The 18,177-nt window shown below is 45.8% G+C and overlaps 1 protein-coding gene across 12 annotated transcripts in view; it reads left to right on the top strand.

Annotated features, from left to right (window-relative positions):
- The window catches only part of ERG (ETS transcription factor ERG), a 262,203-nt gene that overhangs the window by 202,909 nt on the left and 41,117 nt on the right, over positions 1–18,177 (top strand). The gene's annotated exons all lie outside the window — the stretch shown is intronic.

The raw sequence follows: 18,177 nt of genomic DNA, 5'->3' as shown, positions 1-18,177 counted from the left end.
TCACCCGTAAGTATTGCGGCTCCTGAGTTTGTCTTGATAACTTTGCCACACCTGGAGTGTATTAGCGAACTATTGAATGTATTGTTCCCGGACACTCAAAAGTATTTCACTGAATGTAGTTTAGAAAAGTAAAGGTGATTTCAATTATGATATAAATACCCCATATATATTCAGAAAGAATCATATAAAATCTCAGGACAAAGAAAGAATAATTTCATTTAAATTTGCATGATCGGCTTAAGAGTCACCAGGATAGCTTGCATTTTTTAGTGCTTTCCTGTGTATAAAAGCCCTTTTACATCCAAAGGCCTGTCAGTCCTCCAGGCAGCCCTGTGAGGAATGCTTATCCCCACTGGATGGATATGGAAACTGAGACCCAGGCATTTTCTGACTAACCCAAATCATCACTTAAAGCAGCTCAGAATTTGGATGCAAACTGAGGGTGTTTGACTCCACACCCAGAGCATTTTTTCCACTCTGTCGCAGCTATAATAGGCCATTTCGCTACGTATATATTTTAACGTGAAACATGTTTTTTATGTGTCATTCTTTATAAGTGCTGGAAACCATTGCGTCAACTTCTAGTATGGTGTCGGTGAAGGTGCCAAGCCACCGTCCTCAGAGGGAACGACAACCGTGAGGCTGGAGTGCCAAACAGGGAGATGGGAGGGGCCAGAACTTACCTTGACTCTGAGAAGTCAATTTGCTTCTGTGCATCAGTTTCTTCTTGGAAGTGGGAGCGATAATTCTGACGTTACCTATTTGCTACGACACTGGTCCTTTAAATGGAATTAAAGCCAAGGCAGGCCCATCTTAGACCTCATCAAGGGACCAATTCCTAGACTTCTGAAAGGACCATGGTAGAAAATGCATCATAGGGTCCAGGATGTCAGGGTTCCAGCAAGTTCATCGTTAGGTATAAATATGTTACCGCTAAATCCTATCCATCTGATAGAATGTTTCCACTGACCATTCCCTGTATCTGCTTCTGAGACTTGGAGGCATAAAGGTTAATCCTGTTCTGAAGGAGGCTGCAGTGTTTATATAAAAGGGTAGCTGTGGAACCAGCCCTGGAAACACTGATTGGATTCTAGTTTCTGATGGAGTCACGTGATCCCATACATGCCGGGAGTCAGGGTGGGAGCACCGAGAGCGAGATGCATTTCTAAAGCGTTCTTTTTCCCAGACTAGCTTCTACCTGTGAGAAATACGTCAGCACATGTGTGTGTGTGTGTGTGAGAGAGAGAGAGAGAGAGAGAGAGAGAGAGAGAGAGAGAGAGAGATTGTGTGTGCAAGGGAGAGATTATAAGGGAGATAGAGATGAAGAGAGAGGAGGAGAAAGAATTAGAGAGAGAGAGAGAAAATACTTCCGGCGAAGGGCGCTGAGATGGTTTCCAGCTGGCAGTTAGCAGAGTGAGCTGTGCCCTGGCCCTTATTTGCAGTCTGGCCTAGGGCCAGCTCCAGGAATGCCCGTCTGGATTTAGCTGCCTCAGAAAGGAGACTGAATGAGGAGGTGAGAACGATATTGCAGAAATAAAATTCTCTCCTTCTCGCTGAATTTAAGTGAATGAATGAATAAATAAATACATAAGCAAACAAACAAATGAATAAATAAGTAAGAGACGTGTGAACACCGTCTCCTTCGACGCAGGCCTGTGTGTCCCTTCAGGAGCTGATGTCCACTTGCCCTCCTGGCTGGGCCCTGGGGCTGCCTTCCCAGCCCGAGGTGGTCACCACAGGGATTTGGGATGGGGCGGGGGCGGGGGGGGGGCGGGGGGGACTCGAGGCAACCCTGAGCCTGGCCAAGGGGCTTCAAGTCCCCAAGAAAGACACGGGCCCCCTGGAAGCTTCTCCCACATTCCTCAGCTGGCTGGCTGGGGAAGGCTCCTTGGCCTCTCCTCTCTCAGGCAGGTATGAAGCTGTGGGCTTGGCCAAGGGTCTCTTTCATGGGAAATGAAATCATTTTCGGAGAAACTGGACAGTTTTCTTGCAAGCAGATGGTGGAAGCGTCAGTAGCTTCCTCTCTCAGGCCCTCACGGAGTCCTGAGATGCTGCTCCCATCAGAGGATCATTAAAGGCAGTTCCAGCTTTGGGAGCAAACTGAGATGTGCTTTGGTGGTGGCTACCGAGGGAAGTCAGTTTTGTCATCGTCCTCGTCTTCCACCTGGATGTGCGGTGGTGCCGGCAGGGCAGGCGCTGCCCAGGAGGAAGGCATGGCTGCCTCCGTCTGCCTGGGAGCCAGAGCTGAACGCTTCCTTGATGGGAAACGGTGGGCCTGGTGTGGAGCAGGGGGGAGGAGCTTGTGGAACTGAGCTATGATACGGATGTCAACCAGTCACCAAATGCCATCATCCCCCCCCCCCCAGAGAATGTTCTGGGGAGACAGGAGGGTGACATGTATTGATCCTCTTTTTGTAGAAGAGGCTTCTGCCCATCTTTTCTGAACTCAGTGTCTTCCGGAGTCCAGCTCCGTGGGGCCCGGTCTGGTGTATCAGCCGGGCTTCTCCAGAGAAACAGAACCAATGAGATACACATTGAGGAGCTTTATTATAAGAAATTGGCTCACAGAGTTGTGGTGGCTGTCAAGCCTGAGATCTGTAGGGCGTCCCGGCAGGCTGGAAACCCATGCAGGAGTAGATGCAACAGTCTTGAGGCAGAATGCCTGCTTCCTTAGGGAAAGCACGGGTTTTGCTCGTTAGACCTTCAGCTGTTGAGACGAGGCCCACCTATGTTATCAAGGAAAATCACCTTTATTTAACATCCCTGGATGGTAGACGTTAGCGGCATCTATGAAATACCTTCAGACCCACACCTCGATTGGCATTGGATGAAGTCCCTGCGTGCAACGGCCTGGCCAGGTGGACACAGGAAACTCACCGTACCTGGTGCTCCTGGTCCCTGGGCTGGTCAGTGGATCGTGGGCCATTCCTTTCAGATCTGCAAACCAGCATTTCCTGGGGTGGCCGGTTCCCTGTCCCTGAGGGGCTCCGCCGGGCTGGATGGGAAGTAGGGGTGGAGGCAGACATCAGATCGATGGGTCACCAGGACGAGCCTTCAGGCTGTGACCCCGTGGAATATCGCCAGGCGGGTGGCGGGGCACCGTCTGCTCTTCAGAACATAAAGGGCTGCCTCAAGGGGTGTGGAGGAGGGAAAAACTCAAAATTCCCCAGGGGAGCTGAGTCGCATTTCATCTCGAGGAGTAGAAGGGGCCAGCAGGCAGACTCAGGGCTGCCCCGGATCACATCCGCAGATGTTGCCGACTCGCTGCGTGATCTTTACACGCGTGTTGGCTTCAGCACCAAAGAAGGGAGCATGGACCTGCGTTGACTTTGCTTTCATTCTGGAGACCTTCAGTGGGCACCTGGCAGTACCAGCTCTGCCCAAAGTGGCAGGGGGCAGAGGCCGAGGTCACGGAGACAGGGATCCTCCCTGGAGGGGCCTGCGGCAGAGACACTGCAGGGGGAGGGCATGGTTCTCCTCCGCCTGAGCACCAGGGACGGGGATGCAGCTCCTGTACGTGCTGCCTCCCTGCATCTTTCTGGAGATGGTGGCTGCCTCGTCCACTACCTGGATGCCCCAGGCCAGGGGTGCCGTGGGTTCGGGACTGCAGCAAGAAGAGAACTGCATCTCTGGGCCCCCAGCCCCGTAGCCTCTTCTAATTGTCCTTGCTCTGAGCTTTTGTGTGGTGGACTTTCATGCAGCACACTTGCCTCTTGAAGTCAAGTCCAGGGGGAGCTCACATAAGTCAACAATCAGACTTTGGCTGGAACGCGTGGGTTGGCCCTCATCGTTCTTTTGCAAACACCCCCCAGGGGGAAGAATCCTCTCTATAGCCTGGGTGTTGCCAGAACAGGACCCCGCTCCTTTTGCATAGGATACAGTCCCTGGGAATGGTCCTCTCTGTCCCTATCCACCCTTTACCCTTGGAGGAAAAGGCCAAGGCTTGGAGGAGGGAGGAACTGCGTTTCGCAAGCAAGTGGTGGAATTCTGTAAAACCTCAGCCCCAACGTGCACACAAGCTCCCGAAATGAAATACAAATGGTGAAATGAGATCTGTTGCCATTATAATAGAGAGCTATAAAAAATAATAAAAGGAAAGCAGGAGAGAAAGGAACCATGCCTGGTGAGCCAACGGGGATGTAATTGCGGGTTTGGCTTGGTGGCTGCCGTATCAGAGGACATGATTCTTGCAGACACTAATTCAATTGCACGTTGTGTAGACACAAGACATCATTTCTCAGCTTCAGTGGTCCCCGGCCACCCTGCCTTTCCCCTTTCTTCACTCCGGCCTCACGCACAAGAAACCCCCAAGGATTTGCAAGTTGGAGATGTGTCAGTGCAGCCGAACTAGAACAGCTGGTGCACACAGGAGGTCCTGCTGGGGCTTAGGAACTGCCTGGCCTCCAGAGAGCCCCTTGCCTATGGCTTTAGTTCTATGTGAGGTTCCTAGGGCTCAAGCCACTGTAGACTGGCAGAATAGACGAAGGAACACACAAACACGCATACACACACACACACATACACACTCATACTCACATATGGTCCACAAACAAATTGCCTTCCATCACAAGCAGGCACTATGACGTGCAAACAGGCTGCTTTGGTCTTCTCAGGATCCCTGTCTCGGACATTCAGCTGCGTCTCAGGCGGGTTGCATTGGACATCCTTCATCTTTCCACAGGCAGTGAAGACTCCTAGGAGCGCACCAGGAGGTCATGGCAATTCCATGCTGCCTACCTGAAGGCTCCCTGCAGCTGGAACTGAATGACTTTGTGCGCCACGCTGTGAGTCCTGTTCCGAGCCCAATGCCCAAGCCACTTGGAGTCATTAACCTATTGTTGGAGTCTGTTGGGTGAGGGAATCACCCGATATGCGGATTTTCAAAGTGGGGCCCTAAGACCCACAGCATCAGCAGCACCTGGGAGCTTGTTAGAGATGCAGGTTCTCAGGCCCCGCCCAGACCTGCTGCGTTAGACGCTCTGGGGGAGGGGCCCAGCACTCTGTGTTTTAACAAGGCCCGCCCCCCCCCCCCCCCCCCACCGCCCTCACCTGCACTGGAATTTTGATGCTCACTGGTCTGAGAACCACAGTCCTGTGGCAGCATCCAGGGAGATGAAAAATGAGAATCCCCAGAGCTGGGTAAAGGTGGCCTGTAGAGTGGATATTCTGGGAGAACAACGTGCAGAGGAGGGTTTGCTCCCAGGAAGTCTGTTTGCCTGGGGGGAGGGGCACCCCACTTGCCTTCCACCACAGTGGCTTTTGTCTGGCTGAGCCTGTGCAGTGAGGGACTGGGCCTTGCTGTTCTCTGTGTCTGGGAAGGAGATTCACTGTGTGGTGTGAATAACTCCAGCTTAGGGTCGGATGGCAGGGTGCTTTTGATGTAGTATTTAAAAAGCGTGCTGTCTGGAGTGTGATGAAGATGACAGGAAAGGGGGCTGGCTGACTGGTCCATCTTGGCATCAGGTGTCCTGGTTTTGCATGCATTCCTTCATTCAGCCACAAGGATTTATTGAGCATCTACTATGTGCAGTCACCGTTTTAGGTACTTGACATACAGTCATCAAACATACACAGAAATATGGCCTCTCTGAGTTCACTTTCTAATGGGAAAGACAGCAGTGAACCGGATAGCTAATTAAAGGCTAGCAGGTCAGACTGTGATAAATGCTAAGGAAAAAAAATAAAGCAGGGCAGGGGGTGGCAGTTCTGGAAAGGGCAGCCTGAAAACATCACCTCTGAGAACATGACATTTGAGAAAAGCCTCAAAGTCAGTGAGGGAGAAGGTGCCATGGTTAACCAGCAGAAGAATATTCCAGGCAAAGGGAGCAGTAAGTGCAAAGGCCCTGAGGTCAGCCTGAAGTGCTGGAGGACAGTTGTGGCAGATGTTTAGTGACCAAGGGGCAGAGTAACAGGAGATGACGTTGAGGGATTGTGAGGCCAGTGAAGGGCTTTGCTCTTCAATCCGAGTGAGCTAGGACACGACTGGATGCCAGTCAGATTTGGCAGCATCTCCCTGGCTCCTTGTTGAAGCTGAGACCCCCTAGGGGGCCCCTGCAGGAATTCAGGTAAGAGATGATGAGGCCTGGATGAGGGTGGTTGTGATGTACGGATGGGAGAGATGATTGCATTCTAGACATAGTTTGAAGGTAGAGCTGATGTGTTTTGGTGATGGGTATGGAGTAAGGAAGAGGGAAGTGAGGCTGAGCCCCAGGTTTGGGGGTATACCTTAAATGAGGGGTGGACAGACCACAACTGGAATCCTCCTGGGAATCGAGCCTAGGCCCCTCCAAGTATCAGCCCAGACAGACACTGGGGACTTGCGCTTAGCTCTAGTAAATACCAGGCAAAATGGGAGGAGCTCTGGCCTCCTTGCTTGGGTTCAGGGGATCTTAGTCATTAAACCAGTGATCCCAGCATGATGGTGCCCCTGGGGGCTGTGGCAAGGTCTGCAGATATTGTTGACTGTCACGCCTGGGAGGTGTTCCTGGTGTCTAGTGACTTGAGGCTAGGAGTGCTGCTCAACGTCCTACAACACACAGGACGGCATCCACCCCAAAAAAGAATTATCTGGCCCCATGTGTCCGTAGTCTCAAAGTGGAGAAACGCTGCACTAAACTGGTCTGTTTGGTGTTTACCCTTCATCATGGACTGTGTTTGCTGTGAGGATGGGTTAGCAGAAGCTTCTGGCCCGTCAAAGGTGAAAAAAATTCCATGAGGTCGCATGACAAGTCCAAGTTCAAAGGGATGCTCTGGGCCCGGCCAAGGTGAAAAAAATTCCATGAGGTCGCATGACAAGTCCAAGTTCAAAGGAATGCTCTGGGCCCGGCCACAGCAGGAATGAGAGTGTGACTCACTCTGCCTGGGCAGGAAAGAAAGACTCCCAGGGGAGTGATATTAATATTTCTACAACACACTGTGATTTATTAATAGATTTTAGGATAGAATATACCATCCAGTTTCCTCATTAAATCTATGAGATGGCATTTAGATGATACCCACTTCATGGATGAAGACCACTGAGTTTCCATAACTTAAGTCCACCTGCCTTGGGCCATGAGCCCCCAGGCCTTTGCTCCTCTTCCTCCCTCGGGGCTGCTTCCTTTAGCCAGGCATCACCTCTGTGTCGGCGGGGAAGGTGGAGTTTGCTTCAGGTGTTGGATGAACAATATATCCGATCTTTTCTCTTCTGAGAGGCATTAAATCCAAACACTGACCATATTTTGATTTCTTGCATATATTACACATGAAAAAAATTTACTTTCATCTCATTTTACTTTATTATAACAGATCAATTAACCTGCACTCATCTTTACATTCCCTTCATGAGGTGATTCCAAACAGGACCACATTTCAAAAATAATTAGCGTGATGGGAGACCTGCAGTCTGAGTCCAGCGGTGGCTCTCAGTAAATACTCATTGGGCTGAAATTAAAAATGAAAAATTCTCAGTTTTAGGATGGTGACTGTTCAAATTCCCTATGTGTCATTGTGTTGCCCAACGCCTGCCTACAGAACAATATCTTGGCCAAAGCTCTTTTAACATCAGGTTTTCTCATTTTATGTGAAACATTCAATATTTGACATTTGGAAGTGGCTCCCTGGGACTGGTCTCTCTCACACCTTTCTACTCTGAGGCATTGAGATTTGACTTCATGTATAATTTCTTACATTTTCTAGAAGACTTTATGTCTTCTTTTAAGACAGTGAAATTTGCAGCTATAATCACATTTGTTGCTTTCTGCCTTAGGGTTCTGAATCTGATTGGCATAAAAGATGTCTACTAGTTAAGTTCGGCCACCTTCCAAACCTTCCAAGCTGTGGGCGGCTCAGTGTTGGAAACTGGAAAACTAGTGGTTTTCCCGACTGTTCTAGTGAGGTCGGGGAGTAATAGTTTGTCCCACTTGTAAGGGGCCTTGAGTCTTTACAGATGTTGGTTCATTGAGCTGCCAGGCTGAGACATGGATTGAAAGGGCCTCGCCTGGGGAGAAGTTAGTGGGAGAGACAAATTCTCTGCGTCTCCCTCTCTGTCTGGAGCAGACTTTTCCTCATCCTTCCTCTTTAGTAGTTCTCGTGCGCATCTTTGCCGTGTCTTGGGATGTCAAATGGAGGGGCGCCATTTTGTAGAAGAGCCTAAGAGCCCTGCTCTTCCTTGTGATGTAAGTGAATCCTGTCAGGTCGCTGTAGATATTGATGTTGGGGACAGAGGGACTGCTTGGCATTTTCTATCCTGAAAGGAAAATCATCTTGGTTAACCAGAATTTACACAGCCTGTTAGGAAAATAAAACCCTGAAGCACCATAATTGCTGTTGGGCTTAATTCTTTCCTCTCTGAAAAATGAAAATGTTTCAAGAAAAAAAAAAGACTCGCAGGATAGAAAAGATGCCACATCTTGGTCAGGTAACTGTTCGTAGAGATCGTATTCTATACAATATTTTTATTTCCAAAGGATGTGTCCCCAAAGGATGCATTTCCTCCCCAGTTTTCAAGATCTAAATGTGATGTGGTCTTGCTGATGCCTATTTTCAGTTGTTAAGAGAAATATATACTTAAATCATGAAACTTTCTCCAGGAAGCTTCAAACCGCTTTTGGGGACAAAGAACTAACTGTTGGTGGTGACTTTTTAATTAATTTCATCTTCGGCTGCTTCAGAGAAGCGGGGAGGGAACAGGCCTGGTGGGAAGAGGCTGAAATTCCAGGTGTAAGAGAGAATATTTAGTAAGGGTAAAAATAACACACAGCTGTGAAGACAAACATCTCCAGTTTCAGTTTGAGCCCGGAGTGCTACATGAATCACTGCCGAGCTCCACCCGCTGCTCGGGCCGTGGGCTCTGAAGCAGCTTTTCCACTGCCACTGATTCAGAAATAAAACAGACCCACAAATTACCCCGGAGCTCTCCAGACAATCCCCTCCTTGTCTGGGGTCCTAAAAATACCTTTTGTGGTGACTACCTCCATTCATGGCGTGAAACTTGATTAGGAGTTGGTTCGGTCGATTAGGACTCAGTATGTGCTTTTAGGATTCTTAGGAAGAAAACCACCTGTGGAGGGACTGATTCCTATTCGGGTTTGAGGCAGACCTGGGAGGTGGGCCTCCGCCAGCATCCTTAGGACCCTCTCGTGGAACTGACCTCTTTGGACTCTCAGGGTACAGCTGCCAAAGAAAGCCTTTGTAGTCCTCCCAGGTAGCTTCCTCACCAAGTTCTTAACATGAAGCCACCTAATCAACTAAAAGGAACATTTGGGAAGACAATGCCATTCCAATAAACTGTAAGGAGCTGAAGACTGCATGGGAGTAAACACTCACCTGCTCATCCACAGAAGAGTCAGAGGGGATGTGGACCCTGGTCTTCAAGGGCATAGTATGTGGAGCTGGGGACACAGGCTTCACCCACTCAAACGCAGGCACCATGAGAGTAGGGACACTGCTGTATCCCCAGTACCTGGGACAGTGCCCGGCATGGAGACTTGCTCTGTAAATATTTATTAAACGGATGAATGGACAAAGAAGATGTGGTACAGGACTTCCTAGGTGGCGCAATGGTTAAGAATCCTCCTGCCAATGCAGGGGACATGGGTTCGAGCCCTGGTCCGGGAAGATCCCACATGCCACAGAGCAGCTAAGCCCGTGCACCACAACTACTGAGCCTATGCTCTAAAGCCCGTGAGCCACAGCTATTGAGCCTGTGTGCTGCAACTATTGAAGCCCACGCACCTAGAGCCTGTGCTTCGCAACAAGAGAAGCCACCACAATGAGGAGCCCGTGCGCCACGATGAAGAGTAGCCCCGGCTCGCAGCAACTAGAGAAAGCCTGTGTGCAGCAACGAGGACCCAATGCAGCCAATAAATAAAATAAATAAATAAATAAATTTATATATAAAAAAAGATGTGGTACATATATACGATGGAATGTTAGTCATAAAAAAGAATGGAATCATGCCATTTGCAGCAATATGGATGGACCTCGAGATTATCATACTGAGTGAAGTAAGTCAGAGAAAGACAAATATATGATATCTGGTAGGTGGAATCTAAAAATGATACAAATGAACTTATTCACAGAACAAAAATAGATTCACAGTCATAGAAAACAAACATGCTTACCAAGGGGGAAAGGGCAGGGGGAAGGTAAATTAGGAGTCTGAGATTAACACTATCATATATAGAATAGATAACCAACAAGGACCTACTGTATAGCGCAGGGAGCTATACTCAGTATTTTGTAGTCACCTATAAGGGAAAAGAATCTGAAAAAGAATGTGTGTGTGTGTATCTGAATCACTTTGCTGTACACCTGAAATTAACACAACATTGTAAATGAACCATACGTCAATGAAAAAAATTTTTAAAAATGCATGAATTAGGAAGTCCAGAGCAGATAGCTGAGAAGGATCTAGGGAGCGTGGATTTGTCCTAAGGCACTATGGGCTTAGGAAAGGCTTGGATTGCACCTGGCCAGCATGGACGGGTATTGGGGGAATATGACTCTCATTAGGAGGAGAGCGGACTCCCTGAAGTAAAGCTTAAGAATATCCCACCAGCATGTGATGCAGAGCCAGGCAGGGGAAAGTCGTCTCCAAGTGCAACAGGAATTCAGGAACAGGAGGAAGATGGGCCTTGAAGAATGGGTAGATTTTTGAGAGGACTGGCGGGTTTGCTCCACCCACTAGGAGAAGTATTGGTTGCCCAAATTTGATTTCCACTTGCCTTTGGGTTTCTTCTCTCGTGCCTCAGCACCTCCACTAACTGTTGTGAAGTGAGGGTGAATCACAGATTTGATGTGGCCAGGGAGCTTGGGGCTGTCTCTCGGGGCTGCGTTCAGTGACATTGCTGGACAAATGAGGTCCGTTCACACTCAGCAAGGGCACAGAGAATCCTTGTCAAGCTAGTGGCCACGTCTGTGCTATTTCACTGCGGGCTTTTTCCGTGATGGAATCTGCCCCGCTGTAAGTAGACTATGATGTGAGAAAAGCAATGTCAGATGCCAAGTTGATTTTGTTTTTCAAAAACCAAAGCCCTAATTTTAATTCCTAGGTACATTTTTACAGGCATGTTACTCCTTTTCCAAAAAAAAGGGGGGGTGGGATTTTGTATGGAAACAGCTAAAAAAAGTTTTTGTCTTGGACTGGGCTCCACTTAATCTTAAAGCAGTTACACTGATGACTTTCCCAGTGGTCCAGCTTCTGTCCTGGTCCTCACTTCTCTCTTCAGCCCACAATGTGACTCACAGTCACTGCCACTCTGCCCTCTGAGCACAGAAGCTTCTCGTCTGATTTCCTCACACTCGTGAATGTTCACCCATCATCTCTGCAGAGCTTGCACCCTGCTGAGCACCTCGAGGAAGTTTGAGGAAGGAACATACAATGCTTAACTATAAATCGAGGTGATCAACTTTTTTTATTAACTAGACTTATCAAAATTCATATGTCTGGGACTTCCTTGGTGGCACAGTGGTTAAGACTCCAAGCTCCCAATACAGGGAGCCTGGGTTGGATCCCTGGTCAGGGAACTAGATCCCACATGCATGCTGCAACTGAGAGTTCGCATGCCACAAGTAAGGAGACTGCCTGCCCCAACTAAGACCTGGCACAGCCAAATAAATAAATGAATAAACAAATACATAAATAAATATTAAAAAAATTCATGTGTCTGTCCAAATAAACATTACCACATTTAGTGTTTCCCAAGAGGCTCTGTTTTTGTCTGCACGGAGCTGCCCCTGCTTTTCTCACATCTCCCGCCCGTTCCATGAATGTCTTCAGGGCCACTCCCAGGATATTCTTCAGAAAATACCCAATAGTGATGAAATTGTGACTTCTGAGGTTCCATCCCATTATGTGTTATGTCTGTGAAAGAGACCACTCATGTGGAGTTACCAGGGGAGGTCCTATGGCAGGATGGTCAAGTCCTTGGACTCAGGACCCCAACTGTCTAGGTTCAAATCCCAGCGCCTCCACAGCTGGTTGTGTAACCTTGGGCACAACCTGCGTCCAGACTCTCTGCATGTCACCTGTAATATCCCTGCTGCTTATTGGTATTTGACCTCGTGAAATTGTCCTGTGGATAAAATGAATAATAACAGCTAACACGTAGCATTTATTGTGTTAGGCACCATTTTGAATGTTTCATCCCATAATTACTATAACATGAATACATAAAAAGAATTTGGAGCCATCCCTAGCATACATAAACTGTCAAATACTGGACAGAAGATGAACCAAGTAAGGTCTGTAAATACTTATTTGCCCACCATATATTAGGTAAATTTCCCAGAGGCAAATCTGAAATTAAAACAGAAATTAGAGGACTGTGGAAACTGGAATATGTAGCATTCCATCTCTTAAGATTTTTTTCATTTTCTAATCATTTATTTTTTTTATATTTTTGCACTCATCTTTCTGGTCGGCCAGTTCTTTCCAAAATCGGGGTCAAGAAATGGTTAAGTATGGCGCACTGGCTAAGGACACAGTCTCCCGATTCCTGTAGCTGAAGCAGCTGAGAGCTGTGTGCTTGGAGCACCCTGCTTTACGTGTGGAATGTTCTCGGGTCTGTTATGGGATGCTGGGAAGGATGCTATTTGCTGCACCACCCAGTTCTCTTCAAGAGAAGCCACGAGAGAAACTTCTCTCAAGTTTTAGCCCAGGAAAAGCTTTGCTGCTGCTGAATAACTGCTTCACATGTATCTTTTTGACGCCTTGAATTGTCACAGGAGATGCTTCCTTTTTTTTTGCTTTGGCGAGTCGAAAGTTCAGAAATAAATTGATGTCCTACCTTGAGCCTCTATAAATAGTGAGCGCACTCAATGTGCTGGTTTTATCTCTTGATTAATTACTTTTCTGCCCTTATATAACATTCACTTCCATTCCTTTGATCATTTATGTCGTTATTTTGTCTTGTGTGCATTTTTGCAGTCTACCTCAGATGTCACGTAGTTTGAGGAAGGGCAGGGGAACAAGATGTATTCAGAGCCACCACACATACACATAAATATAACTCTGGAGTTGCAGAGGAAAACGATGGACTCTTCTCCTTAGAAAGATGTTAATATCAGCTAAACACTTGTTCATCCTCATAGCTTCTGGAGAGTCCTGCCTGGAGGCTTGGGAGTGGAGTTTCCCAGCCCTCTGAGAACCCAATCGGGTTTGGCAGCATGTGTGACTTTCACCTTAATTTAAATTTAGTAGATTTTCGTGGGATGAATTGGGAGATTGGGATTGCCATATATACATTACTAATAAGGAAAAAAAATCAAATTGTACACTTTAAATATATGCAGTTTATAGAAAAAAAAAGTTAAAGGCTATAAAAAAGCAAGTCACAGTAGAGATGTGAATGAACAATAAATATAGGTTCGAAAAGTTCTGCATTTTGCTAGTTATTTGCAAAATGCAAATTAAAACAGGGAACAACATGTTCTACTTTCTGTTTGTCAAAAAATCAAAGCTGACACTTGCGTGTATTAGTGAGCATATGGAAAGAAATATGTAATAAGCCACTGAAAGAAAAAAATACCTAATAGTAAAGCTGATACTTAACTAGTTAAAAAAATAAATAAATAAAATAAATAAATAAATATATGCAGTTTATTGTATGTCAATTGTATCTCAGTAAAAGTTCTTAAAGAACAAAAATCAATTTAGTAAATTTTCCAATTTATTTGATATTCTTTGCCATGTTCTTTCACCATTAATTCATAATACTTGTATGTTTTAAGAAGTCAACGCCCATGTTCTCAACTCACCTTAATTCTCCAAGTGCTACTTAAGAGTGATTAGTTAATTGAGGCTCAACAAGCCATCTTAGTGGGGCATGTGTCTCCAGTTGTCGGAAGAAGGGCACCAACACCCCATCTTGTTCATCACGGAGGTTGAACAGTCTTTGTACATTATTTCTTTATTTCCTAGAGTGACCACAAAATTATGCCCAAGTGACAGAAAATCTGTGAGATGGCTGCAGAGATTAAACTCCTAGAGTTGTATGGCTCCGAGGATGCTGTAAGGGACTCAGGGACTGATACACCCAACTTTTTGGCACCCCAGCAATTGTCCAGAGCCTTCCTGAAATTCTTCAGTCTGAACCAGCTCCCTGCCTCAGGGTGACCCCAGTCCAGTGAGGAATTTCTCCTGCTGTGAGCGGAAGGAACCAGCTGTCTTCCTGCCTCCTGTTCCCTCTCACTGGTGCCACGTATTTTAGGGGTTGTCAAGACCAGTGTTTTCTGGGTTATAAATAGAACCCAGACCTGAAAATGTGAGTTTGAGAATATGGTTAAGACACAGTAATGTTCTATGTATTTTATTGTGGTAAGAACACTTAACATGAGATCAGACAAGATTTAAACAAGTTTTTAAGTGTACGTTCTTGTTGACCAAAGGTACAAGGGTGTACCGCAGATCTCTGGAGCTTGTTTGTTCTGCTTGACTGAGACTTCATGCTTGTGGATTCGTAAACCTCCACTTCTCCCTCCCCCAGCTCCTGGCAGCTAACATTTCACTCTTCGAGTCTCTGAATTTGACTTTTTTAGATACCTCATATACAGAGGCATCATGCAGTATTTGTCTTTCTGTGACTGGCTTTTTTCACTTAGTGTAATGTCCTCAGGGTTCATCCATGCTAGCATCTATTTTCAAATTTCCTTCTTATTACGGACAGTAGTATTCTATTGCGAGCATGTACCACATTTTCTTTATCTATTCATCCATCAGTGGATATTTAGGTTGTTTCCACATCTTGACTATTGTGAATTGTACTGTAGTGAACATAAAAGTGCTAATATCTCTTGAAGAACCTGATTTTTTAAAAATAAATTTATTTATTTATTGGCTGCGTTGGGTCTTCGTTGCTGCACACAGGCTTTCTCTAGTTGCAGAGAGCAGGTGGGGGGTGGGGCTACCCTTCATTGTGGTGCGTGGGCTCCTCATTGGGGTGGCTTCTCTTGTTGCAGCACACAGTTGTGCTCCATAGTTGTGGTGCACGGGGCTTAGTTGCTCCGTGGCATGTGGGATCTTCCCAGCCCAGGGCTCGAACCCATGTCCCCTGCATTGGCAGGTGGATTCTTAACCACTGCACCACCAGGGAAGTCCAAGAACTTGATTTTAATTCTTGGGTAAATATGCATAAGTGAGATTGCTGGATCACATGGTTGTTCTTTTTAAAATGTTTCAAGGAACTGCCATACTGTTTTCCAGTGCAGCTTTACCATTTTGCATTCCCACCAACAGTATACAAGAGTTCCCATTTCTCTACTCCTCACCAACACTGTGGATGGAGGTTACTGCTCTCTTGCTATTAAAATTTCCAAGAGAACAAACAAGGGGAAATGACTGAACAATGAGATTAGAACACCTGGGGCCCCTTTAACCAGTGTTTATTGAATACCTGCCTTTAGTCCCTTGTGTCAGTGGCGCTATTATGGGGAGACCCTCTCTGCTTTTTGGAGTTAGAGTCCCTTTAGCTTTGTTATAAAAAACTATTTGAAATGATTATATACATGCTTCCCTTCTGTCTTCCTCTGAAGCTAAAACTAAATACAGTGGAAAGGAAGATGATGTTTTAGTTGTCTGGAAGGTATAGCTTTTGAAAGTAGGGTCTCATGTTGCTGGTTTTTTGTGTGTGTGTGTTTTTTTTTTTTTACAGTGAAAGCTGGGCTGGAAAATCTTAATGAGATGAATTGTGTCTTCTGGTTATAAAATGAAAACAAAGTAACCTTATTGAAGACTACCCTTCTTTTAAATAGTTACACATATTTTTAGAAAGCTCTGGTAAAATGCAATTTAATAGCTCATCATATTTCTGTATTTGATGAGGATCTATTTTAATGCCCTGGGAAAACTGATTTGTTCCTAGAGCTTTAGTCCTCAGAGATGGAAATTGAACAATAGAATTGTAAGAAAATGGAAGAGTTGATCTGTAGGATCCATAATCCCCCATGTTCCCTCTTTCTATAATTCTATACATCTCTTTGACTTTTTTTTTTTTTTTTTGGCTGTGTTTGGTCTTCGTTGCTGTGTGTGGGCTTTCTCTAGCTGCAGTGAGTGGGGCTACTCTTCATTGTGATGCAAGGGCTTCACAGTGCAGTGGCTTCTCTTGTTGCGGAGCATGGGCTCTAGGTGAATGGGCTTCAGTAGTTGCAGCATGCGGGCTCAAGAGCACAGTAGTTGTGGCACATGGGCTTAGTTGCTCCGTGGCACGTGGGAGCTTCCTGGACCAGGGATCAAACCCATGTCCCCTGCACTGGCAGGTGGATTCTTAACCACTGTGCCACCAGAGAAGTCTCTACATCTCTTTGACTTTTAACTTTTTAGATGGTTAACTGCCTTGCTGGAGAAGAAAGAATTTATGGTGCCTGGTATACAGCAGGCCCTCAATAAAAAATGGTCTAAATGGCAGAGTGAATGAATGAATCTGAACAGCGCTCATCTTAGACCTTACAGTTGTTACCTGAGTGACACTCATCACCTAAGTAGTATCTAAAGTCTTTTTCCTAAAGAACCAAACTCCTTTAACTCTCTTCCCTAGTAACTTCTCTTCTTGAGACAAATAGACCAAAACATACACACTCCACTCAACTGATGGAATTTTCCAAAAGGATAGGAAACTAAGTCTCAAGTGAAGACATTCAGTGTTTTGATATTAGGATGGGTCTTTTAGAGATAAATGTTGGAAGCCAGGAAAAATAGCATCAAGAGGAAATAATGCATGTGTAAGCAGCATTGGAAATACAGAGGATTCACACCATGGGAACTCTGACTGCTATTATTTTTAAATTTCTTTCATGTTAGTACAGCTGTGAGATGCCATGAAGCAGGGTTATGTATTTCTGGGCCTATGGTAGGGCCTTAGTCCTGAGTGACCCCAACTGTAACCTCCATCCACAGACATACCTGCTTCTTCCTCACTGAGAGCCCTAAGCTTTCTCCATCAGCACCAGGCACGTGCAAGGGATGCTGAGAACAAATTGGTATTTTCAAAATTCCCAGACGCTGAGCAAACTCTTTCCAGGGCCTTTGGTCTGCTCTTCCTGTCCACACCCCTGCCACGGCCCTTGAGTCTGGAATGACCTTCTCCATCCTGCCTTGGGCCTGATGCGTCCAGAGAGTGCCCTTCTGCCTCCGATGCCTCAGGCATACTCAAGCTTGAAGGTCACGTTCATGCCACGCCTGTAGTTCCAAGATTCTGCAAGTTGGCTGCAGAGTTCTAGCTAAAAAGGTGTGGAGTTCACAAAGGAAGGCTCCCTGGAGTGGAGCCCATGACATCAGGGCCTCAGACACTGGGATGGAAATCTAAAATCCAGTAGAGGTGTGTAGATTCCCAAGAGTATGAAAATTCCTTTGTTGGGTAGCGCTTGAGAGGAAATTTCCAGAAATCCACCTTAGAAGATATAACCCAACTATCAAGGTTCCTCAGCTACAGGGATCCTGGTTACTGGTCTATAGCTTAACTATCTAAGAAGGCATTGACATACTTTTCTGTTTCCTGTTAATTTGGATTTTCTCTTTGGAGTTTTCCCATTGTGTATGATTTCACTGTGTCCAGTAACTTTCAAATCTCACTTAAAAATATATATTCCCTTTTTTCTTTTTTTAAACATTTTTATTGGGGTATAGTTGCTTTACAATATTGTGTTAGGTTATATTGTACAGCAAAGTGAATCAGCTGTATATGTATACATATATCCCCTCTTTTTTGGATTTCCTTCCCATTTAGGTCACCACAGAGCATTGAGTAGAGTTCCCTGTGCTATGCAGTAGTGTCTCATTAGTTATCTATTTTATACATAGTATCACTAGTGTATATATGTCAATCCCAGTCTCCCAATTCATCCCACCTACCCCCTTTTCCCTTGGTATCCATACGTCTGTTCTCTAAGTCTATGTCTCTTTCTGCTTTGTAAATAAGATTGTCTATAAACAATTTTTTCAGATTCCACTATATGCGTTAATATACGATATTTGTTTTTCTCTTTCTGACTTACTTCACTCTATATGACAGTCTCTAGGTCCATCCACCTCACTACAAATGACCCAATTTCATTCCTTTTTAAGGCTGAGTAATATTCCATTGTATATCTGTAGTATACCTTTATCCATTTCTCTGTGGATGGAATCTAGAAAGGCAGGTTTGTCTGTATCTAAGTGGCTGTGGCTGCCTTAACTAACAGCAGCCCTGTGAGCTGTTCCCT

This window comes from Hippopotamus amphibius, chromosome 10 (assembly GCF_030028045.1).
Source record: "Hippopotamus amphibius kiboko isolate mHipAmp2 chromosome 10, mHipAmp2.hap2, whole genome shotgun sequence".
Taxonomy (NCBI): Eukaryota; Metazoa; Chordata; class Mammalia; order Artiodactyla; family Hippopotamidae; genus Hippopotamus; species Hippopotamus amphibius.
The sequence above is the reverse complement of the archived record's forward strand: the minus strand, read 5'-3'. Positions and strand labels throughout refer to the sequence as shown.